Source organism: Mustela erminea, chromosome 8 (assembly GCF_009829155.1).
Source record: "Mustela erminea isolate mMusErm1 chromosome 8, mMusErm1.Pri, whole genome shotgun sequence".
In the NCBI taxonomy this organism is placed as follows: domain Eukaryota; kingdom Metazoa; phylum Chordata; class Mammalia; order Carnivora; family Mustelidae; genus Mustela; species Mustela erminea.
The window spans coordinates 36,208,786-36,229,152 of record NC_045621.1 but is presented as its reverse complement, the minus strand read 5'-3'; the positions used below and the strand labels follow the sequence as shown (position 1 = coordinate 36,229,152).

The window sequence follows — 20,367 nt, the reverse complement described above, 5'->3', positions numbered from 1 at the left end:
TTATTTTAAAACTAAAGACTTCAATCCAGTTAGGATTTTATCTTTCCTGCTTGTTGATCTTTTAATAATATACACAAGTGGCTGAAGATTTATCCAAAGAGATCGCTAAAGTAATTTAGGGAAGCTTCCTTTAAGAGATACATTTCCACACCATAACACATTTGTCACTGTGTTTTGTGATAGAGTTAAGTATTTAAATTATATTTAAAAATCAAAACTTTATGTTTGTCAACTAGATATCTGAAAAAACAAGAAGCCTCAATCTGAAAATTTATTTGAATTCCCACTAAGCTCCTCTTTGACATAACTTCCAAATTAATTAAATCAAAAAGACATGAACTAAGCCAAAAAAAAAAAAAAAAAAAAATCAGGAGGCCCAAGTTCAAATATTGCCTAGAATACTTGGTCTTGCCTTAATTTGCTTGTAGGTGGTACCATTTTAGAAATGGCAAAGCTAAATTAACACAAAAAGAGTATCAAGTTCATACAGCAAATTAGAAGAATGAATGAGTACCTCTACCTTCTTTTTCTTTGAATAAATGTTAAAAAAATTCTCTCAGTGTGAAACAAAATTCAAATAAGCACTAGATGAACTTGGTAATCACTGAACAAATATTTGAGCATCCCTTGCACAAAAGACATTGGGTGATAGGTACAAACCCCAGACTACCAGGAGGCTGATAGCTCTAAGGCTTGAGACTCTTTTTTTTTTTTAAGATTTTATTTATTTATTTGACAGAGATCACAAGTAGACAGAGAGGCAGGCAGAGAGAGAGAGAGAGAGAGGAGGAAGCAGGTTCCCTGCTGAGCAGAGAGCCCGATGCGGGGCTCGATCCCAGGATGCTGGGATCATGACCTGAGCAGAAGGCAGAGGCTTTAACCCACTGAGCCACCCAGGCGCCCCAGGCTTGAGACTCTTAATCTCAGGAAAAAAAAACAAGGGTTGCTGGGGGGTGGGGTGGGGGAGAGGGTGACTGAGTGATGGACATTGGGGAGGGTATGTGCTACTGTGAGTGTTATGAATTGTGTAAGATTGATGATTTGTATAAGACCTGTACCCCCGAAGCAAATAATAAATTAAATTTAATAGAAAGAAAGAAAGAAAGAAAGAAAGTCAAACTAGAGTCAATCTACCTATGCATAAGATGCAAGACTTCCAAGCCAGACAAAGGAAAGGTAAAATCTGTTAACCATCTTGCCCTTGGTCACCACCTTGATTAGTTTACAGAATAACTGTTGTATATCCATCTGATTGTATTATTCAGAGATGATGTCTTCAATACCTACACCCTCCAATATGGTAGTCAGTACTTACCTATGGCTATTGAGTATTTGAAATGTGGGTAGTGTGACTTGAGGAAGTGAAGTTTTGATTTCACTTACTAATTTGATATTAATAGTACAGAGTTGATAGCAGGATTAATGAATTTACTTAAGTTGGACAAATGTAACTTTGAAACAGATGCTTTTGTTTCAAAGCCAAATCAATTCTTCCCATAAAAATGAACCAAGTCTGTCAATGTGCGTGCAACTATAAAGGAAGATGATTATTTGGTATCCAATTTAGTTATTGAGAAACTTTCAGTTATGACCGGAACAACTTAGATATGTGAGTGTAACTTTTTCAACTGGAAATTTTATGAAATCTAAATATAAATCAAGTATTTCCAGTGAAAATTTAACATCTGGATAAAGATGTGTCTGCCCCAATGCCACTCTGTTATAGAATTGTTCTAATTCTTATTTGTCCTGGAGGGACAAATTTTATGAGAAGTTCACCCTCTGAAAGTCTGTTTATGAATTTCTCTGATGAGGCAGCTAAGTCCCATATAGGATGCACTGGGAAATACAGAAGTTTGAGAGGCCCTGAGCATAGAGCAGCCTGTCTTCCTTTTTCAGCAAGCCTCCAATCTTCAGAAGTGAGACATGTGGTGACAGCACTGGTCAGTGGTATTTACCTGACCAGGGGAGGAATCCTGGAACTGCATTATGGATTCTCTGCAGAGCCTAGCCAGGTTCACTGAAAATAGACTTTTATTTTTCAGCACATTAATAGAATTTATTAAGAATTCCTGGGGGGGGGGGGCACCTGGGTGGCTCAGTGGGTTAAGCCGCTGCATTCGGCTCAGGTCATGATCTCAGGGTCCTGGGATCGAGTCCCACATCGGGCTTTCTGCTCAGCAGGGAGCCTGCTTACCTCTCTTTCTCTGCCTGCCTCTCTGCCTACTTGTGATCTCTCTCTGTCAAATAAATAAATAAAATCTTTAAAAAAAAAAAAAAGAATTCCTGGGGGGACGCCTGGGTGGCTCGGTTGGTTAAGCAGCTGCCTTGGGCTCCGGTCATGATCCCAGCGTCCTGGGATCGAGTCCCGCATCGGGTTCCTTGCTCCGCAGGGAGCCTGCTTCTCCCTCTGCCACTCTGTCTGGCTGTACTCACTCTCTCTCTCTCTCTGACAAATAAATAAATAAAATCTTAAAAAAAAAAAATAGAATTCCTGGGATGGTGTCTATTGCCTCCCAACCTGGAAGGAGGAACCAATACTACAGGGAATCAGTCAGAAATCACACTTTCCAACACCTCTGGCCGACACAGGGAGGAGCAAAGTCGTGCCCCTGGGAAATTGGCCAAGACTTGTTCATCCAAGAAGGGGTGGGATGACAGATACAGAAGGGACTGTCGCATGATATTGGGGGTAGGATAAGATGTGGTGCACCCCAAGCAGGGTCCTCAAAAATCAGGGAGAGAAAAAGATCTACTTCTTCTCTGGGAATGGGGTTTCTGGTCACCAGTCTCATTTCTTATCCTTGATCAGGCTGTCACTGCCCTTAGTAAAACTTTCATCCTGCAGATTTCAAGACAAAGTTGCCATCAGTGAGAGAGATAAGGTTCTGTGATGTGGCAGTCCTCCTGGAGATGTTCTGGGCTGCCTGGATCTTGTGCAATTTGATATAGCCAGGGTTCTTGCTCAGAGCTCCTCCGACGTGAGCAGGTTGGGATATGGGTTCACTCAAAGCCCATTTTGAACCCCAGCCCCATCCTTTACTACTCCAGCACTTCTCTTTGCTGTCAGATCCAAGGCTGCACTCAGATGGCTCCTGCCTGGTCCCACTTTGTTCCCCACCGGTGGGACCCTCCTGCAGGCAGCTGCCAGGAACCAGAGGCAAGGCCAGCAGTGCTATTGACCTGCCTTACAGAGAGGGGCAGGCCTCAGGCACCTGGCTAAGCAAATAGACTTTTTAATGGGGTACTTTCTGGAAGGGCTTTTTGCTTTTTTATTGGGTCAAAAAGAGGAATTCTGGGGCACCTGGGTGGCTCAGTTGGTTAAAGCCTCTGCCTTCGGCTCAGGTCACGATCTCAGGGTCCTGGGGTGGAGCCCCGCATTGGGCTCTCTGCTCGGCAGGGAGCCTGCTTCCCTTCCTCTCTCTCTGCCTGTCTCTCTGCCTACTTGTGATCTCTGTCTGTCAAATGAATAAATTTTAAAAAATTAAAAAAAAAAAAGAAAAAAACAAACAAACAAAAAAAAAGAGAAATTCTGAAGAGATGAGGGTCAGTGAGTAGTTGGGTACCTGTGGTATCACAGGGAGTTTCTCTTTAAGGATGCTGTCATGGCGGTTGGAATCATAAAGGTCTCACAGTTACATGTCTCTGTTCTTCTACTCCTAGGAGTCCCAAATCTGTGGACCTGTAGATCTGAAGAGCAAATGAGGTAAGAAGCACCTGCCTGGAGAGGAAAAGTAGATTGACTACATGCACATACACAAAATCACCCTCAGAGAGAAGAAAACAAGGCGTGTGAATTCATTGAATACCGAGTAAGCATTTACTATGTGCCAGTTACTGAGCTAAATGCAGAGATAACAAACCAAATTAACTAGATCTTACTAATGAGCCATCCAGGGAGAACGACCTCCTTGGGCAGTTGCCTAGACCCATAGCAGATTTTGCATAAGTGAGAAATACATTTCTCTTTCTTAACTGCCTGAGAATTGGGGGTCTTCTTTATTTAATGGCATCTTGACCTTATCTGTCCTGACTGATGACTAAGAATACATGGCACATTGTTTGTGACAGGTGTACAATCCAGGAAGGTAATAGGTATTCCAGTGGCTTCAGGAAGCATTCATTTTTTTAACCAAAATAACTTTCTAATTTATATAGGTATATGTCCAAGGGTGATGAAAATTTTATCAATATCAAAACATATATAAAACAAGACAACTAGAAATTTCAAGTTCATCAGAGCGGTTGTTCTCAACTCTGGTTACCTGTTAGAATATCTCTAAAATGCCAGTGCCTGGAGCCCTAATCCCCAGAGATTGCAACTTAATTGGTTCAGATTAGGGTTCAGGCATTAGTATATTTTAGCAAGATTTCTCGTTTGATAGTTGCATTAAGCTCCTGGGATAAAGTCTCCTAAGTTAAGTTTTAAAGTGAACATCAAATTTAACTCTTAACTTCGAGCTAAACAAAGGAATATAGATCATGTTTTTCTCCTTCCTGGAAGTTATGATATTTTTGCATGGTTTCTTTAATGTTTTTCCCTATGATGGTCAGTTTGTGTCAATTTAGGCCACAGTCCCCAGTTATTCAATCAAACACTTGCTGTGAAGGGTGTTGTAAATGTATTTGGTAGAGGTGATTAAAGTCCATTAATAGGGAAGCCTGAGTAGCTCAGTTAAGTGTTGGACTCTCCATTTCAACTCAGGTCATGATCTCAGAATCCCGAGATCAAGCCCCACTCCCCACCCTCATTGTCTTTGGGCTCCCTACTCAGGGGGGAGTCTGCTTCTCTCCTTCTGCCTCTCCCCCTGCCCCTTTCCATGCTCTCTCTCTTTCTCTCAACTAAGTAAATACATTCTTTTTTATTTTTTAAGATTTTATTTATTTATTTGACAGAGAGAGACTACAAGAGAGGGAACACAAACAGGGGGAGTAGGAGAGGGAGAAGGAGGATTCCTGCCGAGCAGGGAGCCTGACACGGGGCTCGATCCCAGGACCCTGGAATCAACACCTTAGCCAAAGGCAGTCGTTTAACCAACCGAGCCACCCAGGCACCCCAGTAAATAATTGTTTTCTCTTTTTTAAAAGATTTTATTTATTTATTTGACAGACAGAGATCACAAGCAGGCAGTGAGAGAGGAAGGGAAGCAGGTTCCCTGCCGAGCAGAGAGCCCAATGAAGGGCTTGATCCCAGAATCAGGATCATGACCTGATCCGAAAGCAGAGGCTTTAACCCACTGAGCCACCCAGGTGCCCCCCCCATCCCTAAATAATTCTTAAAAATAAATTAAGTCCATAATCAGCTAACCTTTAGTAAGTAAGGAATGTTAAATAATCTGAATGAAATAATCCAATGAGTTAAAAGATCTTAAGAGCACAACTGAGGCTTCTCAGGAGAAATTCTACCCATGAGCAGCGCCTTCAGCTTGTGCCTGAGAGTTTCACCCAGCGCATCCTGATGGCCTGCCCTCAGGCTTTCAGACTTTTCTTGTGAGACCCCAAATCATCTGAGCCTTGCAATGAATTTCTTAATGTATTTCTCCTTACCAATTCTGTTTCTCTGACTGAATATTGATTAATATACCCCAACCTTCACTAGACTATATACTCTGAAGGCAGAAGTATCTGTGTTATTCATCATGAATCTCAGTTCCGAGCCCCATGCCTGCTCCCTAACACGTACCAATGAACACTTATCAAGTAAGTGAATGAACGAACCATCTGGTTGGGGAAGTAGAGTATGCAACATAAAAAGTTAGCCATGAGACACCATAAATGCTTTGCAATTCAGCATAAGGAGAGAGCACATCCAGGCATGGGGATCAGGGAAGACTTGCAACATGACCTGCGGTCGCAGGATAGAGGTTCAGGGAGGAAAAATATGGAGACCGGAAATGGCAAGCACAGACACATTATACAAGCTAGACTAGATGACAAATTGATGTGAGCAAGTATAAGAAAATGAATTGGGAAGAATCAATCCTGGCCAGATTTTGCATGATTAAATTCAGAACTTCAATCTCTTAGCCAGTGGTGGCTCTCAGTCTCTCTCTTAAGGATTCCAAAACCCTTCTCTGAATGCATTTTATTTGCAGGCTAAAATCAGGACTAACAAAAAAGCTAAGTTCCTCTGGTAAAGAAAGATCTGGAGGACATGGTTCTCGCTCCCTGGCATGGATGCCTTTAAGAAACCCCTAAAGAACAGCTAATGTCCCATAAAGCATCTGTTGAAAATTAGCGCTAAAGTAACAGGCCATATCAGTATTAATTCACTCATTTAACCAGTCCATCAGTCATTCACTGTTAGAGTGCTCTACCATGCCACATTCTGGAGAACTTCAGGGTGAAGGAAAGACTGTGTCTGCTGGTGGTAGGCCCAGGATGAGAGGCAGTGATTATGCTCCTGAGGTCCTGAAGGGTGGCCTCCTAAGGGTTTTGCAGTTTGTTGCAAAGGCAATTCCTGATAGAGGAGACCGAGTTCTGTAAAAACTGTGGATCTTACTTATCAGGTCTTTATCTGACCTCTTCTCTCCACCATGAGCATGTGCCAGAGCCCTGGGGAGAGGACGCAAAAATTAAATACTCCATCATAAAAATCTCTGAGACTCTGGGGGAGGGACTATATGGCAAACCAGTGCCAGAGGGTATCCTCTTCCCTTAAAGTGGAACATATTCTAAAAATGGAATATGAAAGAATGTTACCCATCAGATGGGGGAAAGGTGAGGGTCATTGCAGAGGCAGGAGTACTCGTCACCTCAACTGCATCCTGTCTTAGAAGACACAGACCAACAAATCCAAAGTGGCCCGAGGAGACTTCAATCTACCTGGTTGATTGACTTTGCAATGCAAATTTTCCATTTTCACCCCCAACCTTCTGATTCCAAATGCCCTGGGCTCTTTCTAGCCGAAGAGCTTCTCATTACCTAGAAGGGCTTCTACCAGACAGTTTTCTAAGACTCATCTCCTGGTGGTAACCCCCTTCCTCTCCTGTCTCTGTTCACTGCATTGCCCATACATCACAGCAAGTCGAGACTGTGCTCACCAACACCCTCAATTTTGACTCCTGTCCTGTGTCCTGGTCTATCTGTCAACCCCAGCCCAGAACCACTTGTAGGATATGCCTTCTCCACACCTGTGCTGTGCAGCAACACATCTTGGGAGAGAATCACACAATCACAGTACACATGGCTACAAACATCTGAGGTCCCAGCTTTGGTACAGCCCATCAGCCTTTTTGATTTCCTTCAGTAACTATTAAAAAAAAAAAAAAAAAAAAGTCAATGTCCTTTGGTCTCTAAGCACTGCATTCTCAGCCAACCACCCTATAGAACCCAAGGTCATCAGGCATTTATCAGCCAGGTCTTAGTGTTGCTACTGCCTTGACATCAAGACAAAAACAAAACCACTCCATTAGAAGTCTGAACACAGCAAAAATAGGAGCGCTGTTCAAGCACAAAAATGACCGAACAGCCCCCTCTCCTGGTGAGTATGAATGGTGCCTCTTCCCTTACTAAATTACATAAAATTTACCAATTGAATAGAATTGATGAATATACACAATAACAGCATTCCCCCTGCTTCCTTATAGCATCCAATCTAGAGCAAAGAGCAAAGTCCCTAAACAATCCCCCAGAGAACCTAAAACAAACACAAACCCTGTAATAAATCCTTTCTGACATTCTCTTTCTGAGATGCTCCATGATTCCCCAGGCAAGTGTGTTCTCCCTCCAAGGAGCAATCCACCCAATCTGTTCTTTGGCAAGAGGGCACTGGCATAGCAATAAGAATTACTGTTATCACCGTTGTTGGGTTCTGTGCTAAGTACTTCACACATGTTGTTCATTTAATCCCTTGATGACAGTGACAATTTTGCCCACTGTGGACCTGGAAACACAAAAGACAGCAGAATTTACAAGCCATCTGGGTCACAGATTCAACATGATGGATGAAGAGACTTAGGAATGTGTCTCTGGAGCTCATGCACCCATGATTTCAGAAATAATAATCCACAAAATTAATAAAACTTGTTTCTTTTTCACATTATCCCCTCTAGTCTCAGTACATGAGCTGTTTTTCTTTCAATGTCAAGCCCTCCTTCTGTCTGGTCTTCGACCACCTCTTCTGTCTCCTTTAACCCTTGGTTCTAACAAGTTTCAATTTTCTTCTAATTCTTCAACCTTCCTTTTGCCACTAGAACAACTTCTCAGTCTAAAATTGGGTGTAAGTCTCGTTCATTCTAAAACAAACCATGGAGACATCTGATGGCCCCATGGCCCCTTCATCTTTTCCATCTTCAGACCAAGTCCTAGAAATTTAGTGTCTATTTTCAAGAATAACATAATTTAAAATGATAAAATAAGCATGCAGAAATGGAATTTGGGAAAGAGACCTTTTCTGCCTTGGAGGGGTAAGGCTGGGTGGGAGGGATCAAATAAAAATTCAAGGAAGCATTGATATCTGGAGCAAATTGTAAAGCATGGGGGGAGGGCAGATTGCCAGCCAGAGATATAAGAAAAGGAGTTTTAGGGCAGATAGGTGTCCTACCCCCAAAATTCATCTATTAAAATCTAACCCCCAATGTGATGGTATTAGGAGGTGGGGTCTTTAGGTGGTAACTAGATTGTGAAAGTGGAGCCCTCATGAATGGGATCATATGTCCTTATAAAAGAGACCCCAGAGAGCTCCCTTGCCCCATGACCATGTGAGGACACAGCAAGGAAATGGCCAAGAAGTAGGCTTTCACCAGACCCTGCACCTGCTGCTGACTTGATCTTGGGTTTTCCAGCTCCTGAAGCAGTGGAAATAAATTTCTGGTGTGTATAGCTCCACTCCCATACCCCAGTATCTATGATAGTCTTTTGTAGTAGCCTAGTGGAAGAAAACTGTAAGTAAAAGTAAAATCACTAAGAGAGGAAAGTCTGGCACGTATTTAAGACCTGATGAGTGGACTCATTATCTGTTATATCAGTCAGCTCGGGCTACCATAAAGAAAACACCACAAACTGAGTGGTTTAAGATGCAGAAATGTATTTCTCACAGTTCTGGAGGCTGGAAGTCCAAGATGAAGCTGTTAACAGGTTTAGTTTCTCCCTGGGCTTCTCTCCTTGTCTTGGCCACCTGCTCACTATGACTTCATATGGTCTCATCTCTGCCTGTGTGCCTCCCTGGTTTCTCTTTGTGTATGCAAATTTCTCCTCTGGGTACCAGTCAGATTGGATTTTGGAACCATCTTAAAGACCTTCATGTAATCATCTCTTTAAAAACCTTATCTCTAAATATAATTCCATTTTTTATAGCATTTTGAAGTGGATTAGGACTTCAACCTATGAATTTTGGAGGGATACAATTCATCTGATAACATCTGGGATAGCAGGGAGCAGGAAAGTTTAGGCCAGAAATGTAGATTAAGACTAGCTCATGGATACCTTGAAACATAAGAATGGGAAATTTGAGCCTCTTCTTTAAACAGTGAACTATATGGATGCCTGACATGACATCAACTCATCAAGCTATTCAAAACTGAAGGTGAGACCTGCTAACGTGATTCATTCCTAATAAATTATCTATATAGGTTATACGATATATTTTGCAGCAACTGACTTCCCTCAAGAGAGACTAATTTTCAGACATATGTATTTACACTCTCCTACTTCTATCCCCCTTCTCAAACCAAATCTGAAAGATCCTATAGATATTTCGAAGATTTTCTGAAACAAAATGTTTTCACTTAGCCAATGCTTAAAAAGTTTTTGTGATTAATACTTGTCAGCATTAGCTCAAATGCATAAGAAAAGAGCTGATGCTATTCTAAATATAGGCCACCTGCTTTTCCCAAGGGAGTCAGTAAAATCTGAATGGCTGAGAGAAGCACATTTGGGAAGGGAGGGCTCTCGCCTTCAGAAAAATAAAAAAGGCAGGGAGGCTGCCCTGGCTCTCATCCACAAGGGCAGGTCATGCAAGATCGTCTTTCCCATCACTCAAGTCAGCACTGATTCCAACCTTGACCTGGCTGTTCTCAAAGGAGCAATTTAAGGTCAAGGACACTTACTGACTGCCAGATATACTACAGTCTTTGAGTTAGTTTTTCTTCATGTGTAGTACAAACCAGTCTCTGGTTATATTTCCATTGTAGAGATAAGGAAACAAATCCAGGAAGGTAAAAAGACTTATCCAGAACAATAGAAGGATGAGCTGAACACTCTCTCAGACCAAAGTGCACACTCTATGCCACACAGTGTATTAAGTGGGGCTTCTCTCCCATGATCACGTACGTCAAGCTGTCATCAGCTGTTTCGGGATGAATTTGATAATTCAAATTATCAAATTTAATTTGATAAAATTAAATTTATCAAAATTAATTTGATAAATTCCCTCTGCCCTTTGCCTTCTGCCCCTGCCCTCTGCCCCCTGCAGGAGGAGGACACCAGGCTGTAGTAATGGATTGTGGGTCACCTTCAAGGATCTTTTTGAGAACAAACATGGACATAAAATCTCTCACCTTTCACACATACAGCAACACATTAGGGTGAACCAGATGAAATTACTTTTTGGAGATCAAAATTTGTCAAAAATGGCAATTTCATATGACGCAAGCAAATGGATTATTCATGGTGATATTCAAGGGTTGATAACTTATATAACTTACATTGGAGATTTTCTAGCCTAGAAAATAATTGTATGTGTCCTTTTGCCTCAGGCACACCTAGAAAACAGGTCCTCTCCTGCCTGGGGGAAAATACCCAGCGTCATCTTCCACTGCAGGAATGTACACTCCTCTGGGAAAACAGGGAAAAACCACATCTAAATGGAGCAGAAATTTAGGCATCCCTTCCCGAATTTCCATTTCCATATTTAAAGATGAGAGTATGTCCAAGAAATACTTGCAAATAACAAAGGGTTTCAGATGATGAATAATACTAACCTAGGAAACACATCACAAAAGATCCCAAGGGGATTACTGCACATTTGAGATAAGCCCAAACCTGAAACGTTACTGGAGGCAACTATGGGAAGTATGACTGTAGTCACTCATACTGAAGGGGCACCGGCTTCCTTAACAGTGTAAGTGTTAAAATCCAAATTTGGGGGCATTTGTCAGACAACTCCCCGAATACATGTAAGTCACTAAACTTGTAATAGGCCCATCAGCACACCCTGGGGACTGTTTTCACCCTTAAGATATTTTTGAGAAGTATTTGATAAACTCCCTCTAATTTTCCTAATAAGAATATCTTCTCAAGTACTGAGAGGAGGTTTTCAAGAAGAATTTTAGAATTCTGCTTAATTAACGGCATTTGCATCTTCTTCAACTATGATTTCCTTGGCTGTGCAGGCTGGACAAGGCTTTACTTAGAAGTGCAGAGTTTTGCAAAAGGGGAAAAGTCCAGAAAACCTGGGCTGACTCAGAGCCACGGACAAAACACGTTTATTAAGGTGAACCAAAATTTGACTCACATGCCTGAATCCGTGAGAATCCATGACAGATGGGCACTCAAAATATCCCCTGCATTTATTTTATTCCCTCTTAGTTTCCTAGGAGAAAGTGAATTGGAAGGTCTTTGTCTATTGCAGGGATGCCCCAAATCATAATAAATTAATAAGAAAATTTACCTTGAATGTGCAAATCCCTTCTCAATTCTTAAATCCTTTAAATCTAAATCATTGAAGCAGTGTCCACAAACAACACAAGCTGCCCATTAAGTGAATGTTTATGATGTATCAGCCTCAGTATGTACCAGTTAACTTACTTAATCCTCACAAACTCCCCCCATACTATTGTTAGTCTTATTTTATAGGCGAGAAAACAGAGTCAAGGGGTGTTTGAATTCTCAAAGTCCCATATCCAAGAAGTGGCTGAATAGGGTATTAAAATAGGCATTCTGATTCTTGAATCCATGTTTTTAATTTCCAAAACACTGTCCCTACCTGGGAAAGCGGCTGTTGTGGCAGCCACCTCCTCACCACCAAATAAGGACTATTATGATGGTTCGATGACAACAGAATTGGCCCCCACTTATTACAGGAAATAGCCACCACACACACACAAAAGAAAGAAAGAGAGAAAGAATAGAAAAAGAAGAAAAAAGAAACTCCACCCACAACATTGAACCATTCTTCTTTTGAAATGTCCTCAAGCTGTTTGTTTGCTCCCTTGCAGTCAACTAAGAACTATCAAAGGTAGCTGAAGACCAATTAGAAAGTCACCTCATTTCCAAAGTACCCATCTTAATAGAACACTTGTCAGAAACTCAGTATTTCATCATTTCACTCTATGAAACTGACTCTCCTTTGCAACCTCAAACTCCTGCTGGAATGAAAGTGATAGCAGATGGCTTTCTTTGGGACAAATTTATGATTTAGCAGCCTTTGTTAAGTTAGTCTCAGACCTACTTTTATCTTTGATAACCCAACACAAACCAGTTTGACCCTTTGACTTATGGTTATGTTAAAATAATTAATATTCCAAGTATTTACAATTCTTAGACTCTCAACCCAGTGATATTACAATAAACTTTATTAAAATTTAAACGGAATTCATTTTATACTCTGATCAGGTATTACCATTAAAAGACGTAATTGAATGTTGGATTCCTTGATTGATTGACTATATTTTAAGATATTAAAACTGGCTTCCAATTGAGGGATTTATAGAGAAAAAAAGAACTATCTCTCATTCTCCTTACTGGTCTGAGTCCTCATAGATGGAAAAATATCTCTACAGTGTATCAAAATTAATGAGATCTGTCATCTGCCCCAGATATGCCAAGATGGTCCTAAGTTTAATCCATATCAAAATCTGAGCATTGTTATATATCCCCACATAACCCTGGTCATTAAAGGACATAGAATAAAAAGTTCACTTTTTATACTCCTCATTTGTAGCTTTTGAAACAATTTATCTGCTAAAAGATAAACACTGCCATCTGCTGAAATGAGAGAATAAAGGCATGCAAGTCTATGCACTTAAAGAACATAACATTTTCTGCTTTTCATTAGTGAGAGCATTAATTACTTCATTAAGATCTCACAGTCCTGGGGTGCCTGGGCGGCTTTCAACTCAGGTCATGATCTCAGAGTTGTTAGATGGAGCCCCGCATTGGGGTCCCATCTAGGCTCCAAGTCTTCTCAAGAATCTCCCCCCCACCACCACCACTGCTCCTCTCCCCACTCTCTCTCTCTCTCTAAAATAAACAAATAAACCTTAAAAAAAAATCTTAGAGTTCCAAGAAAATAATAGCAAAGACAACTTTGTCCAAAGAGATGCATCCAACATTTCTCAAAAGGTAGAATGAGTAATCAGCCCTGGTCTTTGATGTATTTAGCTTCCAGACAACTTTTCTGGGATTTTCATCTCTTGCATTCCCAAAAACTCATTTTTAAATTCAAGGTAATGCAAACTGAAATTCTGAACTCAAAAGGAAATTTAAGAGTAGAGAGAAACTAATGCTTTTGCCTTAATGTGAAGAACTCAAAGAGCCCTGTGAAACACACATATACACATAGTCATACACACACATACATACCTTTATCAATTCCTCACCATGTGTTAAACCAATATCCATTCTGGGGATAACCAGCGTGTTTCAGGGAAGAAAAAAAAATGGAGGAAGTGTAGTAAAAAGGGGTAAAAAAAAAAAAAATCAAAGTTACACCAACTTCCTGTTGGAGTCTTCTAGAGGTTGTAATGAATTGGCCTCAGAGGTCTGTAAAATTTCGTTAGGTTACCCTACAAGAGCAGGGCACTCCTAAAAGTAGCATTCCCAAATGTAGACTACTCTCATGTCACAAACCCAAACTCAGAAAGTATCAAACCAGGAACTGTTATGAGAAAATATTAGAAGGCTTCTGAGTCTTATAATTACAAAAGCATCAAATACCAACTGGATCCTCCCTTTCTGGCCCAGATTTTATGCTAAAATAAGAAAATGTTTTTCTTGTCATGTTTCAATCGTTTCATCCTTCAGGTTTTATTTATTTTTTTTATTAAAGTATACTCCTCCAAAATATACTCTCAGTTCTAAAAGAAGAAAAGAAATTTCCAAACTTTCACAACCTCCTTTCCCACCAAAAACCTAATCAAGTTGTTTGTAATTAGCATAGTGTCTCAGAGATAGTAAGTAATTAATTGTTGAAAGACATGATCCCACAATGAAAGAATCTTTCTAAAGAGTTAATACAAATATCTTTAAGGTTTATGTCTTTTTCCTCATGAGGTCAATGCTTGATTCCCCCTTTAAATAATATGCCTCTAAAAGACAAAAAACCCCAGGTACACGATGCTGCAAAAACCAAGATAATCGACCCCTTACCACGTGCAAAAGATTGTGAAAACAGATTGAGCATTTGAAAAGTTTTTATTGAGATGAAATTCACTTAACATAAAACTTAACATAAAACTAGATGTTAGCCATTAGCATTTAGTAGTTTTACAATGTTGTACATTCACAATGTACACAATTTACAATGTTGTTCAATCACCACCCCTAATTCCAAAATATGATCCCAAAATAAAACTGCACCCATTGAGTTACCGCTCCCCATTGCCCTCTACTGCCCATCTCTGGCAACTGCGGATCTGTGTTCTGTCTCTACAGACTATTCTGGATGTTTCATATCCATATATTGGGGTTACCCAATACATGGCCTTTTGTGTCTGGATTCTCTTACTTAGCATAATGTTTTAAACATAGGCTTACCTATTTGTTAGCATGTATCAGTCCTTTATTCGTTTTTATGGCTGAATGATATTCCATTGTAAAGATGTATCACAGCCCGTTTATCCATGCACCCATGGGCAGATGTGTGAGCTGTTGTGAATATGCTGCCAGGAACACGAGGGTACATAGGCTTAAGTACCATTTTTCATTTTGGTGGTGCGGGGCATTTACTTAGGAGAGCAATTGCTGAGTCATTTGGCAATTTCATGGTTAAATTTTGAGGAATCTGCATACTTGATTTTTAAATCAAGAAAAATAACAAAGTAAAAGATAGAGCTTGCCAATAGAAGAGACAAATGAAGTCACAACCAACCATAATCTAATCTGGTTGGGATCAGGGATTTCACCAAAAGGAGTACAGCCTGTGGAGAGGACATTTTGCTATGGTAGAATCTCTACTCACTTTAACCATATCGATGGACCTGGCCCATATTTAAGAATGATAAACTCCCTCTAACATGAGGGAAAGGAAAAAAATATATGTGAATCATAGTCTGCCACTGGCTTATTGTATTAGTAAGTCAAAAATTGTTACCTTGGATACAAACTGCATTTAAAAATGAAGTCCTCTGTAATAAATAACCATTACAGAAATAGCCAGTGTCAGAAATGCAGTTATATGAATCAGAGAAAAAAATGATACAGTTTTCCCATTAATCATATTCTTTTAATAAAACATTGATTTCATTAAACAAAATTAACTCAATTTACTTCACATAAAGAGTATTTTTACATTGGCTTTTGTGGTTTCTTTTGCTCTGAGTTTTCTAAACCCTTCAGTATTTTTCAAATATTTTGTTTTATATATATACCATTATGTTGTGATTAGGTAATTTAACCATGCAATTAAACAAATACACATTTAAGAAGAGCAGTCCTACTTTATAGACTTGTGACTTCACCTTTGTTCTCATTGTCTTGGCATGATTTCAACACCCTGCATTTGTGAAATGGGTTCCACAGTAAGAATGAGTGGAAATCCAGCCTTACTCTGCTTGTTGATGCTGGTAAGGAAACTTCCAAGTGAGAATAAACAACTCGCTCTTACAAGTTCACACAGGTCATCCTATTACTAAGCAGAACTCCTAGGTCATTACTGCGTCTACCTTTCCACTCGCCAAGTGTGAATAACAAGAATCTGAGCACTTGCTCTTTTCTACTTCCAAAAGTTTTTATTTTTAATTTTCATTTAGTATCTGTAAAGTTTGGAATAAACAATTCTACTCTGTTGCGATATAACTGCTAGGAGAAGTGTGAATTTATGATTACCAGGCCACAGGAATTGGGACCCCATTACTAAATAATTGCATGCATAATAAAGGTTCAAACTCAAACTTTAATTAATTGGAAAACACCATCCTTCATAATGTTTATGTTTTAAAAGTTATTCAAGGGGATTTAAAAGAAATCTAGACAATTAAAAACATACATGCTAGTGCAGCACAATAATCATGTGGAAAAACCCACGCAGCACATCATTATTTAAGACCTCTTTGAGCTCTATATAGGACATAGCCTTTCTAGGTTTGAATTCATGTCTGGCAACCCACTGACCACTGATCCAGGGAAGCCACCCTGCCTCTCCTCAATTATGTGTTACTAACTCTAAATTCAGGTTCTATTAATTCCTACATCATTCTTCTTTATTAAATGAACTGAGGCAAAAGTCTTGTAAACCATAAAACATGCAAATATTTGGAAAGGTTTTTTTGTTTTGTTTTGCTTTTTCCCTGTTTGCTTTAGAAAGCAATTATCTAATATAGCAAAAGGAAGCCAGGATAATTAACTAGAAGATTGTCTTGATTTCTTTTTTTTTTCTCTTTCAAAATGACTTTCTTTTTTATATTATTAATTTATTTTCAACATAACAGTATTCATTATTTTTTCATCACACCCAGTGCTCCATGCAATCCGTGCCCTCTCTAATACCCACCACCTGGTACTCCAACCTCCCACCTTCCCGCCACTTCAAACCCCTCAGATAGTTTTTCAGAGTCCATAGTCTCTCATGTTTCACCTCCTCTTCCAATTTATCCCAAATCCCTTCTCCTCTTTAACACCCCTTGTCCTCCATGGTATTTGTTATGCTCCACAAACAAGTGAAACCGTATGATAACTGGCTCTCTCTGCTTGACTTATTTCACTCAGCATGATCTCTTCCAGTCCTGTCCATGTTGCTACAAAAGTTGGGTATTCATCCTTTCTGATGGAGGCATAATACTCCATAGTGTATATGGACCACATTTTCCTTATCCATTCGTCTGTTGAAGGACATCTTGGTTCTTTCCATAGTTTGGCGACCGTGGCCATTGCTGCTATAAACATTGGGGTACAGATGGCCCTTCTTTTCACGACATCTGTATCTTTGGGGTCCAATCAAGACATACAAATGACTATCAGACACATGAAAAAATGTTCATCATCACTAGCCCTCAGGGAGATTCAAATTAAAACCACATTGAGATATCACCTTACACCAGTTAGAATGGCCAAAATTAACAAAACAGGAAACAACATGTGTTGGAGAGGATGTGGAGAAAGGGGAACCCTCTTACACTGTTGGTGGGAATGCAAGTTGATGCAGCCTCTTTGGAGAACAGTGTGGAGATTCCTCAAGAAATTAAAAATAGAACTTCCCTATGACCCTGCAATTGCACTCCTGGGTATTTACCCCAAAGCTACAGATGTCTTGATTTCTAGTACAGAGGTAGTGGGATTAGAGATTACAGATAAAAATGGCAACAAGTGGCGCCTGGGTGGCTCAGTGGATTAAAGCCTCTGCCTTCAGCATGGGTCATGATCTCAGGGTCCTGAGATGGAGCGCCAAATTCGGCTCTCTGCTCAGCGGGGAGCCTGCTCTCCCTCTCTCTCTGCCTGCCTCTCTGCCTACTTGTGATCTCTGTCTGTCAGATAAATAAATAAAATCTTCTAAAAAAATGACAACAAGACTGGATAGCTAGGATTTGTGTTTTAATTGAGGAAAACATTTATGATTTTGTGGGCACATAGAGAAAATAAATAGTGGAAAAACGAGATTATTGCCATCAGCTGCAGGAATAGAACTGCTAAGATATCAGGATAAATGGAAGTCCTAGAAAAGGAAGTGAGGTGTTCTCTTCTGGATTGGGTGAGATTAAAGAGATGACAAGATGATTAAACCAAGAAAATGTGTCAGCCATTTTGCAGCTTGGAAAGACACTGAGGATAAACCAATAAGGATGACAAAGGGGAATGACCCCAAACCCTGAGTCTTTGGGTCATCTTGCCACTAAATAACCAACTTTGGGACTGACTTTGTTTTAACTGTGCATTTTGACACTTAGAGCCAAAACCACCCTACCCAATGTAACAGTGTAGCTGAATTGAACAAAAAATAAAATAATCTTGGTAAGATAACTAAAAGGGTTATAGATATTTTGAGTCAGTTTACGATTCTTCGTGTTTGAGAAGGGATATGTCTTCAAATATAGTAATTGCTTTTTCCTTCTGTTACAGATTTCCCCCCTTTGGAGACCCAACAAGGTAAACTGAAGATAACAGCACCAGTGGAAAGACAGAAGGTAATCTGCATGTGATTTAAAAGATTACTGATGTGTTTTTAAATGGCAATGCAGAAGTTGCATGTCTAGAAAGCACTGTTTAGTTCAAAAAGCATTCATTTTATCTCTAAATCAGGCATTACGCTAAATCATGAGCTCCTGCAGTTTTAGATATGAGTGCTTACAAAAGATATTTCATTTTTATGAGGATGATTCACTTTCTTAAAATCCTATCCTGAATCTGAATATTTGAAGATGGATTAGACGACAATCATTTATGTTGATGATGGCCTCACATCTCAGCTCCTCTGTTCAAGAGAGAAACCTTAAAAGGACAATGTTCCCAGGGTTCTTAAATTTTCATTGATAAAAATTTGAGCTATATTTCTCCCCAGGATAACTATAATACATTAAAGTGAGTTATATTTCAGCTATCATTTCTGAGTAATTAATGCTATGTTCCTTTCTGAGAAATGTGTTCATATATCAGTTTTTTAAGACGATGGCTAAGTTACTGATTATAAGAGTAATGGGAAATATTTATCATGCTTGTGATGTGCCAGATATTCTCAGTCCTCAAAACAAGAATGATTATTATCACCCCTTTCTGGCTGAAGGAATGAAGAAAGCATGGTAGGGGAACTTGCCCAACAATTAAGAATTGGGATCAGAATATATATCCAGGCACTCTGATTCCAGACCCCACATATACCTCATTTATACCCTATAATACTCCAGATGAAAAAAAAGTGAGGATATTATCATTTATTCTATGATCTTAAGTATCTAAACGTTTATTTTTTTAAGTAGCTTAAAAAGTACTACTGGAAGAAGAACAAACTTCCACTTATAAAATAAGTCATAAGCATGAGAAGTACTTATTTCATAAGAAATATAGTAAATAATACTGTAATAATGTTGTATGGGAAGAGATGGTGATGACACATCTCATGGTGAGCACTGAGTGCTGAACGGAATTGTTGAATCGCTATATTGTCCATCTGAAACTAATATAACATTGTATGTCAACTACACTTCAATAATAAAAAAATGCTACCAGATGGTCAAACATCAGACTCTTGATTTCAGATCAGATCATGATCTCAGGTTCATGAGATCAAGTCCCACATGGGATCCACACCAAGCATGAAGGCTGCTTAAGATTCTCTCTCCCTCTGCCTCTCCCACCAGCTAGTGCATGTGTGCACATGCTCTCTCTCTCTCTCTCTTTCTCAAAAAAAAAGAAAAAAAAAACTACTGGAAACCTTAATAAGTATTCTATAAAGAAAGATTTCTTCATGAGAATTAGAGGAAGCTTAAAAAAAATTAGAGAAACAGGGGCACCTGTGTGGCTCAGTGGGTTAAGCCTCTGCCTTCGGCTCAGGTCATGATCTCAGGGTTCTGGGATCGAGTCCCGCATCGGGCTCTCTGCTCAGCGGGGAGCCTGCTTCCTCCTCTCTCTCTCTCTCTCTCTCTGCTTGCCTCTCTGCCTACTTGTGATCTCTCTCTGTCAAATAAATAAATAAAATCTTGAAAAAAAAAATTAGAGAAACGTTCTCTGACTGAGGGGCTTCCAACAGCTAAATAGGTCAATGAGGCTTAGAATGAGCTCCATGACCATATATTCGTTCTATTGAATGATGTAACAAAATAGTATTGCCACCTTCCCTAAAGCCATCAAACCATCAAAGAGGAAGAGTCAATATCAGCTTCTTGGTTTCCTAAGAAGTAGCTAAATTTTGGCCCAGGTTTCTCTAATCCAAGCTCTCTTGGGCTTTGCCATCTCTGAGTGTCTTCCTTCCAGCAGCTGCACTGAAGTTTTGTTTTTGTTTTGTTTTTGTTTTGCTTTGCTTTTGTTTTATTTTCCTTCTTGGGTGCTAGACATCCATTGATGATCTGAAGGGTAATTCTCAGCCCTGACCTTCCTACCGGTACATATGATAGTCTCCACCCATAAGAATATAATGGAATCAGAATCCCTAACATGGGGTGTCTTTGGTAGATTATTTCCCTTCAATGTGATTCACCACCTCATTTTCAGATCAGGACAGTTACCTGCTCGGAAACATTTGCTGCGAGGGTTGCATGGATGATCTACATGGAGTGGGTG

General features: G+C 39.8%; 1 non-coding gene across 1 annotated transcript; it reads right to left on the bottom strand.

Annotated features, from left to right (window-relative positions):
• Positions 1–3,064: 3,064 nt before the first annotated feature.
• LOC116598025 lies at positions 3,065–3,321 on the bottom strand. Its single transcript, XR_004288935.1, has one exon. It is a non-coding gene; the product is annotated as a small nucleolar RNA U89 (small nucleolar RNA).
• Positions 3,322–20,367: the final 17,046 nt, after the last annotated feature.